General features: G+C 32.7%; 1 protein-coding gene across 2 annotated transcripts in view; it reads left to right on the top strand.

The window, feature by feature from the left end:
• LOC143048265 (uncharacterized) overlaps window positions 1-15,803 on the top strand; it is a 60,046-nt gene continuing 44,243 nt past the window's right edge. The window contains exon 1 of one of the 2 annotated variants that reach the window (XM_076221844.1): window positions 1-291. The gene's annotated coding sequence lies outside the window, so the exon portion shown is untranslated. Of the gene's footprint in view, window positions 292-13,438; window positions 13,552-15,803 lie in introns of those variants that run through there. The other variant, XM_076221845.1, reaches the window with a different exon arrangement.

Genomic DNA, 15,803 nt, shown 5'->3' with positions numbered 1-15,803 from the left:
CTATTTAACTAGAGACCGATATTAACTAGTAGTTCGGTAGAAAATAGACCACTGTTGAAATACTTGTTTGACATCAAATTGCCTACTTCATTTTGTTTTCGAGTGTGTCAAAAATTTGCATTTCAGCTGAAGACATATATATATTTGGGATTAATTTTTAACTTCAGGACATATACCAATAGATCATCATAATCTTATGAAAGGACAATCGGATCTTATGTGCCATTTCAAATTGTAACCTGGGATTTAAAAAATAGATTAATTTGCTTATGATAAAATACAATGGGCATTGTAAGTATTCTTATTATGTTAGATGTGATTATCTTTCTAGCATCTTATATATAGCAGTTATAATAATAAACTCTCATACCATATCTTCTTATATCTGTTCACTGCACGTTTTTATGCTCGTGCTGTGTGGATGCAGTAGAATGTGTCCCCTTGCTTGTGGTGTATGCCCTTATATATATCTTTCAATTATGGATAGTTTGCCTGTGAGAGAGCTTTCACATGTTTATTGTGACTTAGTTGAGAGAGTTGTCTCATCGACACTCGTACCATATCTTTTTTTTATCTATCATTACAAAATATATGTTCAAGCGAAATATACCAAATTCATAAATTGTCTGTAAACATATTCTTGACCTTGTTGTAGCGTATTGTCATTTGGACTGATTATTTAAGCTCTATAAAAGGTCTAGATAAGGAACACTCAGTATTTTATGAAGATCTGTTCTTCTAGTTTAGATATGTAATGCCATGTATTAAATGTTTACCTTGCAGTCTATGCCAGCTTTTTAAATTCAGTTTCGCTATTTGCATACTAAACAATATATACTTTGGGGGAAAAGTTGTACATTTTTATCATTTTTTATAACTTTGCATTCTACATTGCAATACGTTCACTTCGTAGTCAAATGATATCTGCATGTGAGCTCACTAAGGCTTTTGGTTTATCGTTTTAAACAATAATAGTGGATTTTTGCATCGTACGGTGCGATACTTAAAGTTTCAGTCGATATTCAATCCATCTGAATATTTTACCAAACGAAAACCGTAAAGTAGCTTTATCTCCACCAATCTAGCTTACGATTCCGTTAATCTGTTTGGTTATAATGCAGCCAAAAATAATCGAAAATCATAATTTCGACTTCTTTATTTGATTAACACACAAATGCGGATCCAGCCATTTTCAATTTTTTTTTTATCACCCATGAAAAACAGGGGGAAAATGCATTGATCGTCCCAAAAAAAGGGGTTCCAACCTCTGGAACACCGCTCTCCCTCTGGGTCCGCCACTGAACACAAAAAATTGTCAATTACATACAAACTGAAGATGTTTTGCTGTTGTACGGATATTTTCCCTTCTTATTATAAGAATCAGATCTGAGGAACATCAGTATATTGATATATAAAATATTTCGGTTTTATATTAGATGTTATGATTGGTTTTCTCAGGACTTCCTTGTAAATTATTTAATGTGTGTTTCATCTGATACCGAAAGCAACACTTCAAATAATTTATGACCGCAATATTTTTGTTTATATGGCCATGATTACAACTGATAAAACTTTGAATGTTAATAAAGTGTATCTCTTTACTAACCAGAGTTCATCTAGTTATAACCATATAAGTATATTAAGGATAGATACAATAAATAAGATAGTATTAAATTTCTATAAAGATTTATGGTTAGATTTCAGTACACACATCGCGCTTGAGCGTGGAATATGTTTGATTGATTGATTGGTGTTCAATGCCACATCCAGCACTATTGCGCTATATTTGATGGCCGTGATCAACTTTTTTTTGAAAAGGCTATTTTGCCGAACTGTATCGTTGAGGGGTCTCGTCTTCAGGTGCTAGATTTTCTCGCTGCGTTGAAGACCCATTGGTGGACTCGGGGATGTTTTTGCTCTTTGGTCGGGTTCTTGTATCTTTGACACATTCCCTTTTTCCATTCTCAATCTAATATTCAATTTAATATATTTTACTTATTTTTAATGTTGACAGATGGTTTAAGTTCTTTTTCTTTGTTATGTCACGAGTCTCCCATGCTATTGTTATCTCATATGACTTGAATCAGAAGACAGAAATACACAATTTTCAATACATGAAGAATGGGGATACTGTATGATAGAAGGAAAGGAAGGAAAAAAGAAATATGCTGATCCCTTTCTATTTGGAGCATATATTACAATGTTAACTTACTATTGAAATGAATTAATATGTATATTGTTTGTAGTATGTTAATGTTGAACTAAAACATATTTTCACAACACACATTTAGATTTGGGTGATTAATCTCTACCAATATTGGTATTTGCGATTAGAATGTTCGTCGCGGAAATCTTCATATATTTTTTCCCTCTAAATATAAGCGAAACAATATTGGTATTTTTTTCATTTATCTTTGAAGTCTTTAGGAATAAGCTTCATACTGAAAGTGGAAATGAAAAACGAGCAGCTATTTGTTTTCAATCTTTAGAATTGGGTACATACCACAGCTTGTTGACGGTCAGTCCAAGATGGTAAAAATATATTGTCAGCTCGGTGTCAGTACTTCGGTACTGACGAAGTACTGACATGATGTATATCATACCTTTCTTAAATATTCCTTTGATGAATTTAGAAATGATTAAGAAACTTATGTTTGAACTGCACCAGGCAAAGTTAACCATATTTGGACAATGTAACTATTCTTTTATAGTCCCCCTTTGGTGTTCATTTTTTTTTTAAGAATTCCTGACAATGATAAATGTTTCAGACGCAACAATTATATAAAGTGTTACTTTTTTTATTTTTTTCACGCTGTTAACATGACTTTTAGCACGATGCCTGTGCCAATTACATCAGTATTGCAAATAATGTTTAATTTTGAAAGTTTAAAATTGTAACAGCCAGAAACATATATTACATTATTATGTCTCTCTAACAGCTAAATGCATGAGGAATGACAGAAAAAAAATGTATTACGTACATTGGTTACAATGAAACAACGGTGTTATAATCGTCTTCCCCAATGCACGTTTAATGATGACAACATTGGCTCCTTCAGTGCTTAGTACAATTTAGGTAAACTGAAGTTAAACGATCTTGGTTAAGTACTTTTCACCAAGTCTATTCGTTATGGCAATGATTGGAGGGAACACTGTCACATTTATTTTGTCAAAAGTTAGTTATTTGACACTGATCTACTGAGGTTAGTTATTACAAAACTTAACTTTATGAATTTTTTTGTATATTTTTTTATTAATGGATATAAAAATATCAATGTCGTATCTGTTATCAGAAATTGATTGAATAGATAGACTATAATACTCTCTCTTTTATTGCCAAAAATACGTATAGATAGATTAGTTATGCATTTATTTGACTTTAAAATTTATGGATATTATATTGTCAATCGAAATTTGAAATGATATCATATGTTTATCTGGAATGTTCTGACAAACAAATTAGTTTAACTTTTGTCTTTAATATTTATCAATATTATTATTAATGATCAAAACACTAAAATTACAGAATATGCCATTTAATATCATATAGCTCAATCAGATGTAACGTATTATTAGAGTGATTATAGACTTTCGACTTTTGAAATTAAAATTGCTTTGTTATATCTTCATCTAACATACAGGCATTGTTGGCCATAAAAAGAATTCAAATTAACGATAAATTAGAAAAAAAATGCAATTCGCCAACGTCATGTGTCAGTTATTATTGAAAAATATGGAGATGTAGGGTACATGACACAAAACCTGAACGACAATGACAATCGTAAAGTAGGTAGAGGTAAACGTGGAGCCTTCAACAGAAGACAATTAAAAGTCATTTTGTGGTCAACAATCAGCCTTCAACAATGGACAACAAAAGACGTTCAGGGGTTAACATATATGGCCTGCAAATATAAACAGGCAAAAGACATGCATAAGTCAACCTACGACGTTCGTGAACACAATCCTATATGACCGCGCTGAAGTACGTCCATTATTCATAGTTCATTATTAAAAAAATAATAAATAATGAAATAGTTCACAATTCACTGTTCAATGTTAAAAAATGAATAATGAATAATGAAATAGTTTATATGTTTCATTATTCAACTTGAAGCGGTGAATAGTGAAATAAAAATTAAAAAAATTGACTGTGACACTATAGCTATATCCCGTATTTCTAAATTCGTCACTTTGGTGTTATCTAACAAATATTCAAATTAATTTCAGAAAATAGAATAAAAAAAACTCTTTAGAATTTTATCTATTTATTTAGTTTTGGATGATAAACTAGTTGGTTTTCCTAACTATTTTTAACAGAAATTCCTTGGTTCAATGCATGGACGACCTGAATAACAAAACATATATCAATATTGAAATACTCTACTGGACCTTTTCTATTCTTCATCCTTTGATTATAGACATAACAAGTCGATTGTGCCGCAATGACCATAAGGGGTTGCGGAGGACCTATATGCCAAAACACGCGTGAAAATTAAGAGATAGCCAATTTTGAATAATGAAATGGATATTTTGATTAATGGAATAGACTGCTGCGACCCTTTAACCCCTAATTATAGATATACCTTATACCTCATTCGAAAGCTGATTACGAGAGGAACAAAAGATGTATAGTCGATATGTTTCGCAACGCATTTAGAGGAGTAACGAAGGACCTAAACGTCGAAATACGCTTTAACATTAAGAAATAGCTGATTTTGAATAATGGAATGGACTGCTGCAAGCCGTCAGCCCTCAATCAAAGCAATGTATACACCAAATTAAAGCTTATTGATAGAGGAATAAACTGAGTATAAACGATATGTGCCGCAATGACCATTAGAGGGGTTACGGAGAACCTAAATGCGAAAATACGCGTGAAAATTAAATAATACCCAATGATTAATGAAATGGATATTTTGAATAATGGAATGGACTGCTGCGACCCTTGGCCCTAAATTATCGATATACATTATACCTCATTCAAAAGCTTATTAAGAGAGGAACAAAAGGTATATAGTCTATATTTTCCGCAACGGATATTAGAGGAGTAACGAAGGACTTAAATATCGAAATACGCGTGAAAATTGAGAAATAGCTTATTTTGAATAATGGAATGGACTATGATACCCTTCAGCTACTAGTTAAGGAAAAAATTATACACCAAATTAAAGCATATTGATAGAGGAATAAACTGAGTATAAACAATATGATCCGCAATGACCATTAGACGGTTACGGAGGACCTAAATGCCAAAATACGCGTAAAAATGAAGAAATAGCCAATTTTGAATAATGAAATGGATATTTTGAATAATGAAATGGACTGCCAGGACACTTCAGCCCCTAATTACAGATATACCTTATACCTCATTAGCCCCTAATTCCAGATATTCCGTATACCTCATTCGAAAGCTTAGGTAGCACTCCACAGTTAGGTATGTAGTTTCGTATTTTGGCCCCTTTCAAATATGAGAGCGTGTTCAATAAAATTCATTTTTGGATAGCTAAGTATTAAAATAGCCTTTGTATTGGGTTTATATGAACATCAAGGTTATGTAATGTATGTAATATAGGTTGTGTTGTGTATGACAGTCCGTATTTGCATTTCCCAACCATACATTGGTCCGGCAATGATGTAATGTTTTTTTCTAACTTTTTATCGCACGACTGACTTTGTGATTGGATTTTACGAAAAAATGAGGCGAAAGACACCCATTTTTTATTTGATCATTAGAAAGATTAATTGCAACAGTTTCTAAAAAGGTATCACTCACAGGCATTGAAATTCTAGTTTGATCCACATTTTGGGAGGATATGTGACATGCCCCCCCCCCCCCCCTTTTTGCAATATTTTATGGTAAATAAATGCAGAATGTCGCCATGGATACACATAAAAGGAATTATTTTTCACCCTTAAAACTTTTGAAAATCAACTCTATGGAAGATACTGATTACATACATATGCACATGTACAACACAAACAGTTAGGTTAATGTATTAGAAATCCAGGAATAGATGATAAAACATTTTGTGGCTCATTTTTAGCTCACCTGGCCCAAAGGGCCAAGTGAGCTTTTATCATCACTTGGCGTCCGGCGTCCGTCGTCGTCCGTCGTCCGTCGTCGTTAGCTTTTACAAAAATCTTCTCCTCTGAAACTACTGGGCCAAATTGAACCAAACTTGGCCACAATTATCATTGGGGTATCTTGTTTAAAAAATGTGTAGCGTGACCCGATCAACCAACCAAGATGGCCGCCACGGCTAAAAATAGTGTAGGGGTAAAATGAAGTTTTTGGCTTATAACTAAAAAAACAAAACATTTAGAGGAAATATGACAGAGGTAAAATGTTTATCAAGTCAAGATCTATCTGCCCTGAAATTTTCAGAAGAATCGGTCAACCCGTTGATGGGTTGCTGCCCCTGAATTGGTAATTTTGAGGAAATTTTGCTGTTTTTGGTTATTATCTTGAATATTATTATAGATAGAGATAAACTGTAAACAGCAATAATGTTCATCAAAGTAAGATTTACAAATAAGTCAACCTAACCGAAATGGTCAGTTGACCCCTTTAGGAGTTATTGCCCTTTATAGTCAATTTTTAACCATTTTTCGTAAACCTTAGTTATCTTTTACAAAAATCTTCTCCTCTGAAACTGCTTGGCCAAATTAATTCAAACTTGGCAGGCGCGGATCCAGAGGGGGGGGTTCCGGGGGTTGGAACACCCCCTTTTTTTTGGACGATCAATGCATTTGAATGGGGACATATATAGTTGGAACCCCCCCCCCCCTTTTGTCCTGGGTTAGGACCCCCCCCCCCCCATGTTTAAAATGGCTGGATCCGCCCCTGCTTGGCCACAATCATCTTTGGGGTATCTTGTTTGAAAAATGTGTCCGATGACCTGGCCATCCAACCAAGATGGCCACCACGGCTAACAATAGAACAGGGGTAAAATGTAGATTTTGGCTTATAACTCTGAAACCAAATCATCTAGAGCAAAACTGACAAGGAGTTAAATTGTTAATCAAGTCAATATATATCTGCCCTGAAATATTCAAATGAATTGGACAACCGGTTGTTGGGTTGCTGCCCTCCAATTGGTAATTTTTAAAGAAATTTTGCCGTTTTTGGTTATTATCTTGAATACTATTATACATAGCGATAAACTGTAAACAGCGATAATGTTCAGCAAAGTAAGATCTACAAATAAGTCAACATGACCTAAATGGTCAATTGACCCCTTAAGGAGTTATTGCCCTTTATAGTCAATTTTTAACAATTTTTATTAATTTGGTAAATTTATGTAAATTTTTACCAAATATTTTTCTCTGTTACTAATGGGCAAAGTTCATTATAGATATAATTGTAAGAAGCAAGAACGTTCAGTAAAGTAAGAACTTCAAACACATCACCATCACCAAAATACAATTTTGTCATGAATCCATTTGTGTCCTTTGTTTAATATGCACATAGACCAAGGTGAGCGTCACAGGCTCTTTAGAGCCTCTAGTTAATTTTATTTTCGAACTGTGGAGTGCTAGCTTATCAAGAGAGGAACAAAAGGTTTATAGTCAATATGTTCCGCAACGGAGATTAGAGGAGTAACGAAGGACTTAAATATCGAAATACACGTGAACATTGAGAAATAGCTAATTTTGAATAATGGAATGGACTGCTGCAAGCCGTCAGCCCTTAATCAAGGCAATGTATACACCAAATTAAAGCTTATTGATAGAGGAATAAACTGAATATAAACAAAATGTGCCGCAATGACCATTACAGGGGTTACGGAGGACCTAAATGCCAAAATATGCGTGAAAATTAAGAGACAGCCAATTTTGATTAATGGTAATCAGTTATTCCTCTATCAATAAGCTTTCATTTGGTGTATAATTTGATCCTAAATTAGAGGCTGAAGGGTCACAGCAGTCCATTATTCAAAATATCCATTTCATTGTTCAAAATTGGCAATTTCTTAATTTTCACGCACATTTTGGCATGTTGGTCCTCCGTAACCCCTCTAATGGTTATTGTGGCACATATTGTTTATACTCAATTTATTTCTCTATCATTCAGCTTTAATTTGGTATATAAATATTTTATTAATTAGGGGCTGACGGGTTGCAGCAGTCCATTCCATTATTCAGAATACTGTGAAAGTACTTTAATTCGTGGGTATCAATTTTCGTGGTTTGAGCAATATTTACATGTTCGTGGGTTTTTAAATTCGTGGATTTTAGTTTTCTAAAAAAAAAAATTGAAAAATTGAAGCCTTTAGAAACGAGGGTTACAAATGTCTAGATTGAAGGAAATTGCAAAGTAAACATTGACCAGTGTAAATCGTAGTGATAACACTGATTAACCCATGATAAAGTGATCAACAGATTAAAGACCATCAAAGGTGTTAATTAGGCCATTAACATGTCACCTAAAGAAAACAGTAACATAAATAAATGCTATGAATTGCCAAATAGTTCTTAGCAAAATCAAGACCAGCATAATTTTTTTATTTCTTATACGTACGAGAACTATGAGGATATAAAATGAACACTTTATCATACTAGCATATCAATACCGGAAATCTGACTTTTATTAATCAAAAACAAAAGTTGTACATTTTAGGTTATTAAAGATTAAATGGGTATAATCCTGCATGCGGTTGTAGTTCTGTGACTGCTATTTAAGTATTCTCAGAGTTGGTGCTATTCAATATCTTCTCTTAGACTAGATCATACATGTCATATCAGTAGTCAAACCTACCGATTAGGATCTTTCCAGGTCTTGATTTAGACAATGGTTATTTTATTTCGTTGGACACTTAAATTCGTGGATACAGTCATCCACGAAAACCACGAAAATTGGTACCCCACGAATAAAAGTACTTTCACAGTAAGATATTTCTTAATGTTCACGCGTATTTCCAGATTAAGGCCCTTCGATACTCCTCTAATATGCGTTGCGAAACATATTGACTATATACCTTTTGTTCCTTCCGTAATAAGCTTTCGAATGAGGTATAAGGTATTTCTGTAATTAAAGGCTGAAGGGTCACAGCAGTCTATTCCATTACTAAAAATATTCGTTTCATTATTCAAAATTGGCAATTTCTTAATTTTCACGCGTATTTTGGCATAACCCCCCTAATAATTATTGCCGCACAATCAACCTGTTATATCTATAGCAATGGTCCATTGAAAAGAAAAAAAAAGGCAACGTAGAGTATTTTAGTACTATATAGTGTCCTAGATGTGGTCTCCAATATGTTGGTGAATCTATGCAGCCATTTCACAAACGCCTCAATGGCCACAGGAGTGACCTCACAAAAAAACCGTACATTCCTGTCAGCCAACACTAAAAATATTCGTTTCATTATTCAAAATTGGCAATTTCTTAATTTTCACGCGTATTTTGGCATAACCCCCCTAATAATCATTGCTGCACAATCAACCTGCTATATCTATAGCAATGGTCCATTGAAAAGAAAAAAAGGCAACGTAGAGTATTTTAGTACTATATAGTGTCCTAGATGTGGTCTCCAATATGTTGGTGAATCTATGCAGCCATTTCACAAACGCCTCAATGGCCACAGGAGTGACCTCACAAAAAAACCGTACATTCCTGTCAGCCAACATTTCAGGTTACCAGATCACAACCTGAAAGATTTTGATCACATGAAGATCCTTGTGATCGAACAGGATTGTACATGGCAAAATAGGCAAAGAGAAATCGGGAGAGGTTTTGGATAAAAACACTGGGTGTCCTCCATCCAGATGGAATCAATAGAAAGAAATAATTAAATTTACAGTCTAGTGTTAATATTATTATATTCAGGATTTTGGATTAAAATCAATCGACCAAAACTTACCTGTATTATTAGTGATCTATGTTTACACCTTATACATTATATCTCATTATTGTTAAAACTTTTGTCACCGAAGAAGGCCATTTGTTGAGCCGAAATATTTGCAATTATTGTATAATTTATATCATCTGTTCAGGTTTTCCATCTTTGTGCAATGATATTCAACACTTTTTAGTGTTTTGTTTTCCATCTATTTATCGGTATTGTTACACAATCTTTCAGACTCATATATATATATATATATATATATAGATGTTTTGGTAACCAGGTCGTCCATACATTAAATCAAGGAATTGCTGTTAAAAATATTAAGGAAACCGTCCCCACTAGTTTATCCTCCGAAACTAGATAAATAAATCAAATTAAATTTAAAGAGTGTTTTATTTTTTGTTCTGATATTATTTCAATATTTGTTAGATCACTCCAAAATGACGAATTTAGAAATACGGAATAAAGCTATAGTATAGTATCACAGTAATTTTTGATGTTTTATTTCACTGTTCACCGCTTCAACTTGAATAATGAAGCATACACGATTTCATTATTCATTATTCATCACTTAACATTAAATAGTGAATAGTGAGCTATTTCATTATTCATTATTGAATTTTGAATAATGAATAATGGACGTACTTCAGCCCGGTTCCTATATTCATATGTGAAGTACATGTCACAAACCCAAACGATTAAAACAATCGTAAAGCAGTTAGAGGTCAACATATACAGCCTTCAACAGCTAGAATACAATCAAAAGACATTTTGTGGTCAACATACGGTCTTGATATAGGCAAGTAAAATATTAATTGTTCAACATACGACCTTCAACAATAAAGAACTAAAACGTTTTAGTGGTCAACATACGATTACTTTAGACAGTCAAAAGAAACATTTTGAGATGCAAGTGAATAATTCGACCTCATTGAATCAGTATTCATATGAACTTCAACTTAACCCCTTAGCTAGAGATGGATAACGCATGCATTGTGCGTGTTCGGTTATCTAAAGGAAAAGAATATCAACTTTGAAAGTGAAACAACAAAGGTAAATCATTTGATGGACTGATTCAATCCACAAAATATCATTCTTCGGCTGTTGTATGTCCTTTGGTCGGCTTGTTGTCTCTATGACATGTTCCTCATTTCCATTCTCAATTTTATTCTTATACAGATAAAAAAAAAAGATGATAAACATATATGATAAATCTACAATATGAAATTAAACAGACCTAGAAAAATCCAAGTGCACGATTTCGCTTTCTATTTATGTTTATATAAAAGTTATATGACCATCAGAGGCCAGTCTTCGGAGGTCAACTGGATAGTTAATTAGATGGCGTCAAGACTAAGATACACACGAAACGGAGCTAAATATTATGGGGGCTCAGGTCCTGTATTTTTTTTTATTCTAGACTCTTTTCTAATTTGGATAAATGTGTTGCATGGTTATAAATGGAATATGAGAATTTGAGTCAATTCGGTGGACATGAATTTTATAGCTAGTGCTCCTTTTTAAAAACTTCTCCTTCGTTGTTTATACTGTTTACAGCTTGGTTTAACTTTGCTTAAGAGAAAAAGATAATTTGTGTTATGATATACAAAAATGTAGACTAAACTACAATTATCAACTTTCAATTTCACCTAATTATTATAAAATAAGACTTTTTAAACAACGAGCTGTCAAATTTAAGAAGCCAAACTTGTAACTCCTTTCAACAAGATTTAATAAAATCTATGATAAAGATCGATAATTATTTCAGAATTGATTAATACTTTGTTATCAAGATTCGTGATATACTTTAATTAAAATGTAAGGCTTTTTTACCTGGTCTGTCTTTAAAGATATTGTTATCGAGTTTTCTATTAAATTTCTGTGTGAAGTTCTCGACATTATAATGAAAAGTGGTAAAACTTTGATGAAATAAATCTCATAAAAGTTAATTTAGTAAAAGTGGGTATCACAGTTAAATTTTCTCTTGACACGATATCAAGAGACGCAATTTCTTCTCAGTCGACGATATTGATGACAAGTTTGGTCCCATAGATCATTTAATGTTGAGAACATATGACAAAAGTCACACAAGCGTCTCAAAAGTACTCTAGCTGTTTCTTTCATGAAAACTGATACAGACCAAGGTACTAACTCAGTTAGAAAGGGCGGAAAACTGTACATATACCAAAGAAACTACCCTGAGGTTTAGACTATATATTATTTTGTCACTGTATCGTCATTAACGTTACAAATGTAACCTATTCGATATCACAAGCTGTTTTTTTTAAAGAGTTCCTTTATGCATGTGTTTCATCCAACCATATTTATCTTTTTACTGGCTATGACGACAAGACAATAGAACAAATTCTGCTGACATCAAAATTATTTATTCCTTTTTCATGTCAGCCATTTATCTATTTGCGTTTTTTAATTCAAGGAACTCTTATCATGCAAGCTGTTGCTATGTTTGTGTTCTGTATTTTCCATATTTTGTATATGGTATTATTCTGAGAATTTCCGTGCGGTTCTACCTGGCTTGGAAAAGCTGTAGCTATCTATGGCCACGTAGAATAAAGTGCATTATAGGAAAATTTGAAAGTCCCGACTATGTACTGGTTACCTAAATTACACAAACAACCATTGAAATTTCGTTTCATTTCTGCATCTAATAGTTATTCTACTACTTAGATTATCTGTCTTTGCTTCTAACATCATCCTTTACTTGTTATTAACCTTTGCAATAAAGCTTATGCAAATAATGGTAATAATAATTTGGAGTGTTAAAAAATCTGTAGAGGTTTTAAATAAAATACGCACTTTTGAATATTCTTTTAACTCTGTTGGTAGTTATGATTTTTCTATTCTCTACACTACACTTCCACACAATTTTATCAAGAAAAAGTTTTCACATTTTTCACAAGCTACACGACTCAATAAGAAGTGCAGCTGAAACTAGCGAGTACATACATTTCCAACTAAAGCACTATTTGTTTGGTTAGGACCACGTTGTTCAGTCGGTAGTTTATGAGGACTTTTGTTTATTTAATCTGAAAAAAAAAACGAATTTCTTTTTTGGGGGGACGTTTGTCTAGCCTTCTTCGAATGGTTTGATTACGTCTACTTGGAATCTTCTGACCTTTTCCTAAAAATTAAGGATTCTGAAGCATGAATTATAAATTGGTTGCGTCTTTATTTACTTTAAACACCAAAGTATGGTCTTGGGTGAGCTTACAGAACTTTCTTTATAAAACTAGCATCAAATAAAGAGCAAATCGTGTGACAGAACTCATTTATATGAAAACACAAAGATTTCCATTCATTTATCGAGGCAGTGAACGTAGTACAAAGACTAGAGTAATTATATCCTTTACCAACAGGAAATGTTCAACTTTCAGTAAGATTGCAATTATCAGCAAACATAAAGAAAATCAATGTATTGTTTTTATTGTTTGTTTACATTAACAGAGTTTCTGTGTGACACAATTGCATTACGTTTTAAGTGGTTATATATATAGTTTCCTAACGTTGTTTAGGTGCAGACTGCTGTTGGATTTATTGCATATAGATGATTATACAAGATGAAATATTATTTGAAATATATATTTTCTTAAAAGTCTTCTCTGACATATCCAAATGATATTCCATAAATGTGACATATGTATTTTATTAGGAATAACTGTGTCGTATATCATAACATCAAAAGGTAAGAACACTTTTCGGTAAGTTGCTTTTATTTGTTTTGTTTATATTTGCAGATTACAGAAGAAAATTGATTATTTTAAACTATTTTTTTCTTATTTCTTACACATTCACTGCTAATGATCTATGTAACTGTATATACTTACTTTACTGTATACTCTAAATCTATTATATTTTGTCACCATAAGAAAGTGTTTTCTTTTACCTGTTTTTTATTTAACGTTATGCAACTTTTGGGGACTAGTTGTCCTATAGTGGTGTGATAAAATTGGTTTTAAACGCCAACTATCAATCAATCAATTTATCGTACCTTTAGTGATCTTTAGTTTTTCATTGATTCAAATAGAACGAAGAATGGTTTAATTGATATGTTATAGTGTCTTCTTATGTTGTAATGTTATATTACTGTTTCAGGTTAGGGTGAAGGTTGGTGCCTGTTAAAATGTTCAAGTCGGGGGACTGTCCGCTGCATTTATGTGCACCTGTCATAAGTCGTGAACCTATAGTTCAGTGGTTGTCGTTTGTTAGTGTTGCTAATAAGTGTTTCTCGTTTTTAATGTAGATCGTTGGTTTTCCAGTTTGATTGGTTTTAGGCTTGTCATTTTAGGGCCCTTTATAGCTTGCTGTTCTGTGTGTTCAATTTTAAATTACATGGCCACGTTAAAGGTCCTATCAGCTTGCGGAAAATTGCAGAAAATATATTCAGTACAGTGTTCATATGACATCCATTTTGCTACCAAAAAAACCCTATCAAAAACAGATTTTATTAAAAGAAAAACTTGTACACTGTTTAAAATGAAATCCAATTATGTTATAGGGTAATTCATAGCCACACCTGATACATCTGATTTAGGATTTAGTCCTGTTGGACTCCCTGATCGTAGACTTGATATCACTGAAACTTCACAGAATCTTTGTTTCATTATGATATTTTGCAATCTGGAGAATATATTTGAGGTTGCACTAAGCAAACCACGGACTAAGCAGTATCAACAAGAAATTAGGGAAGGATTTGAATTTATGAGTTTTTCTCGCTTTACTACGATATAAACTCACTCTCCTTCTCTATAGTTGCCTGATGGGTTATCAAAAAACCAATACAATATTTACTTCAATATGAGTACAATTTGAAAGAAAAAAAAATCATCACAATTTCAATGAAATTGATTATTTTTGTTATACTTTTGTTTGTTTTATAGAAATTGTGTGCAAGTTATAAAGAAATATTAGTTTGATTTTCTTCTAATTCTTGTTTACAGATAATTTTCTATTACTGAAATAAAATAAGGAGTGGTTTCAACCAGAAATTATCTTTTTTTTTTACAATTTCGACACGTTAATTGCAGTGAAAATCAATCGTGTTACATAAGATCTCACTAAAGTACATAGAAACAAAAATACTGTTTGATATAAACTATTGAAGCTGTAGCTAGGTAATTTTTTTCTTCAAAATAAGAACAAAAATAAAAACAATAGTTTTATTATAAGAATGATTATTTCAACCTCGTCATAAGTCAGATAGGTTGCTGCCCCTGAATTGGTAATTTTAAGGAAATTTTGCTGTTTTTGGTTATTATCTTGAATATTATAATATTATAGATAGAGATAAACTGTAAACAGCAAAAATGTTCAGCAAAGTAAGATCTACAAATAAGTCAGCATGACCAAAATGGTCTGTTGACCCCTTTTGGAGTTATTGCCCTTTATAGTCAATGTTTAACCATTTTTCGTAAATCTCAGTTATCTTTTACAAAAATCTTCTCCTCTGAAACTAAAGGGCCAAATTAAACCAAACTTGGCCACAATCATCATTCGGGTATTTAGTTTAAAAATTGTGTCCGGTGACCTGGTCAACCAACCAAGATGGCCGCCATGGCTAAAAATAGAACATAGGGTTAAAATGCAGTTTTTGGATAATCACTCAAAAACCAAAGCATTTATAGCAAATCTGACATGTGGTAAAATTGTTTATCAGGTCAAGATCTATCTGCAACAACAAAAGAGAGTTTTTAACGACCTCAGCTGGCTATACAACCCTTGCACAATCAACTGAATTTTGCAGAAATCATTAATAGGATAGATTGCCCTTATATGATAATTTTTTATTACCTTTTTGTTTTTTTTTTGGCAAAGGGGGAGCGGGGGGGGGGGGGTTGCGCAACAACAAAACAACTTCACAACTTTCTCATTACTTTGCATTTCTCGTTAGATAAATTTTACAAAATTCTCCCCTGAAACAACTGTCAAATTTAAACA

Source organism: Mytilus galloprovincialis, chromosome 10 (assembly GCF_965363235.1).
Source record: "Mytilus galloprovincialis chromosome 10, xbMytGall1.hap1.1, whole genome shotgun sequence".
Classification (NCBI taxonomy): domain Eukaryota; kingdom Metazoa; phylum Mollusca; class Bivalvia; order Mytilida; family Mytilidae; genus Mytilus; species Mytilus galloprovincialis.
The sequence above is the reverse complement of the archived record's forward strand: the minus strand, read 5'-3'. Positions and strand labels throughout refer to the sequence as shown.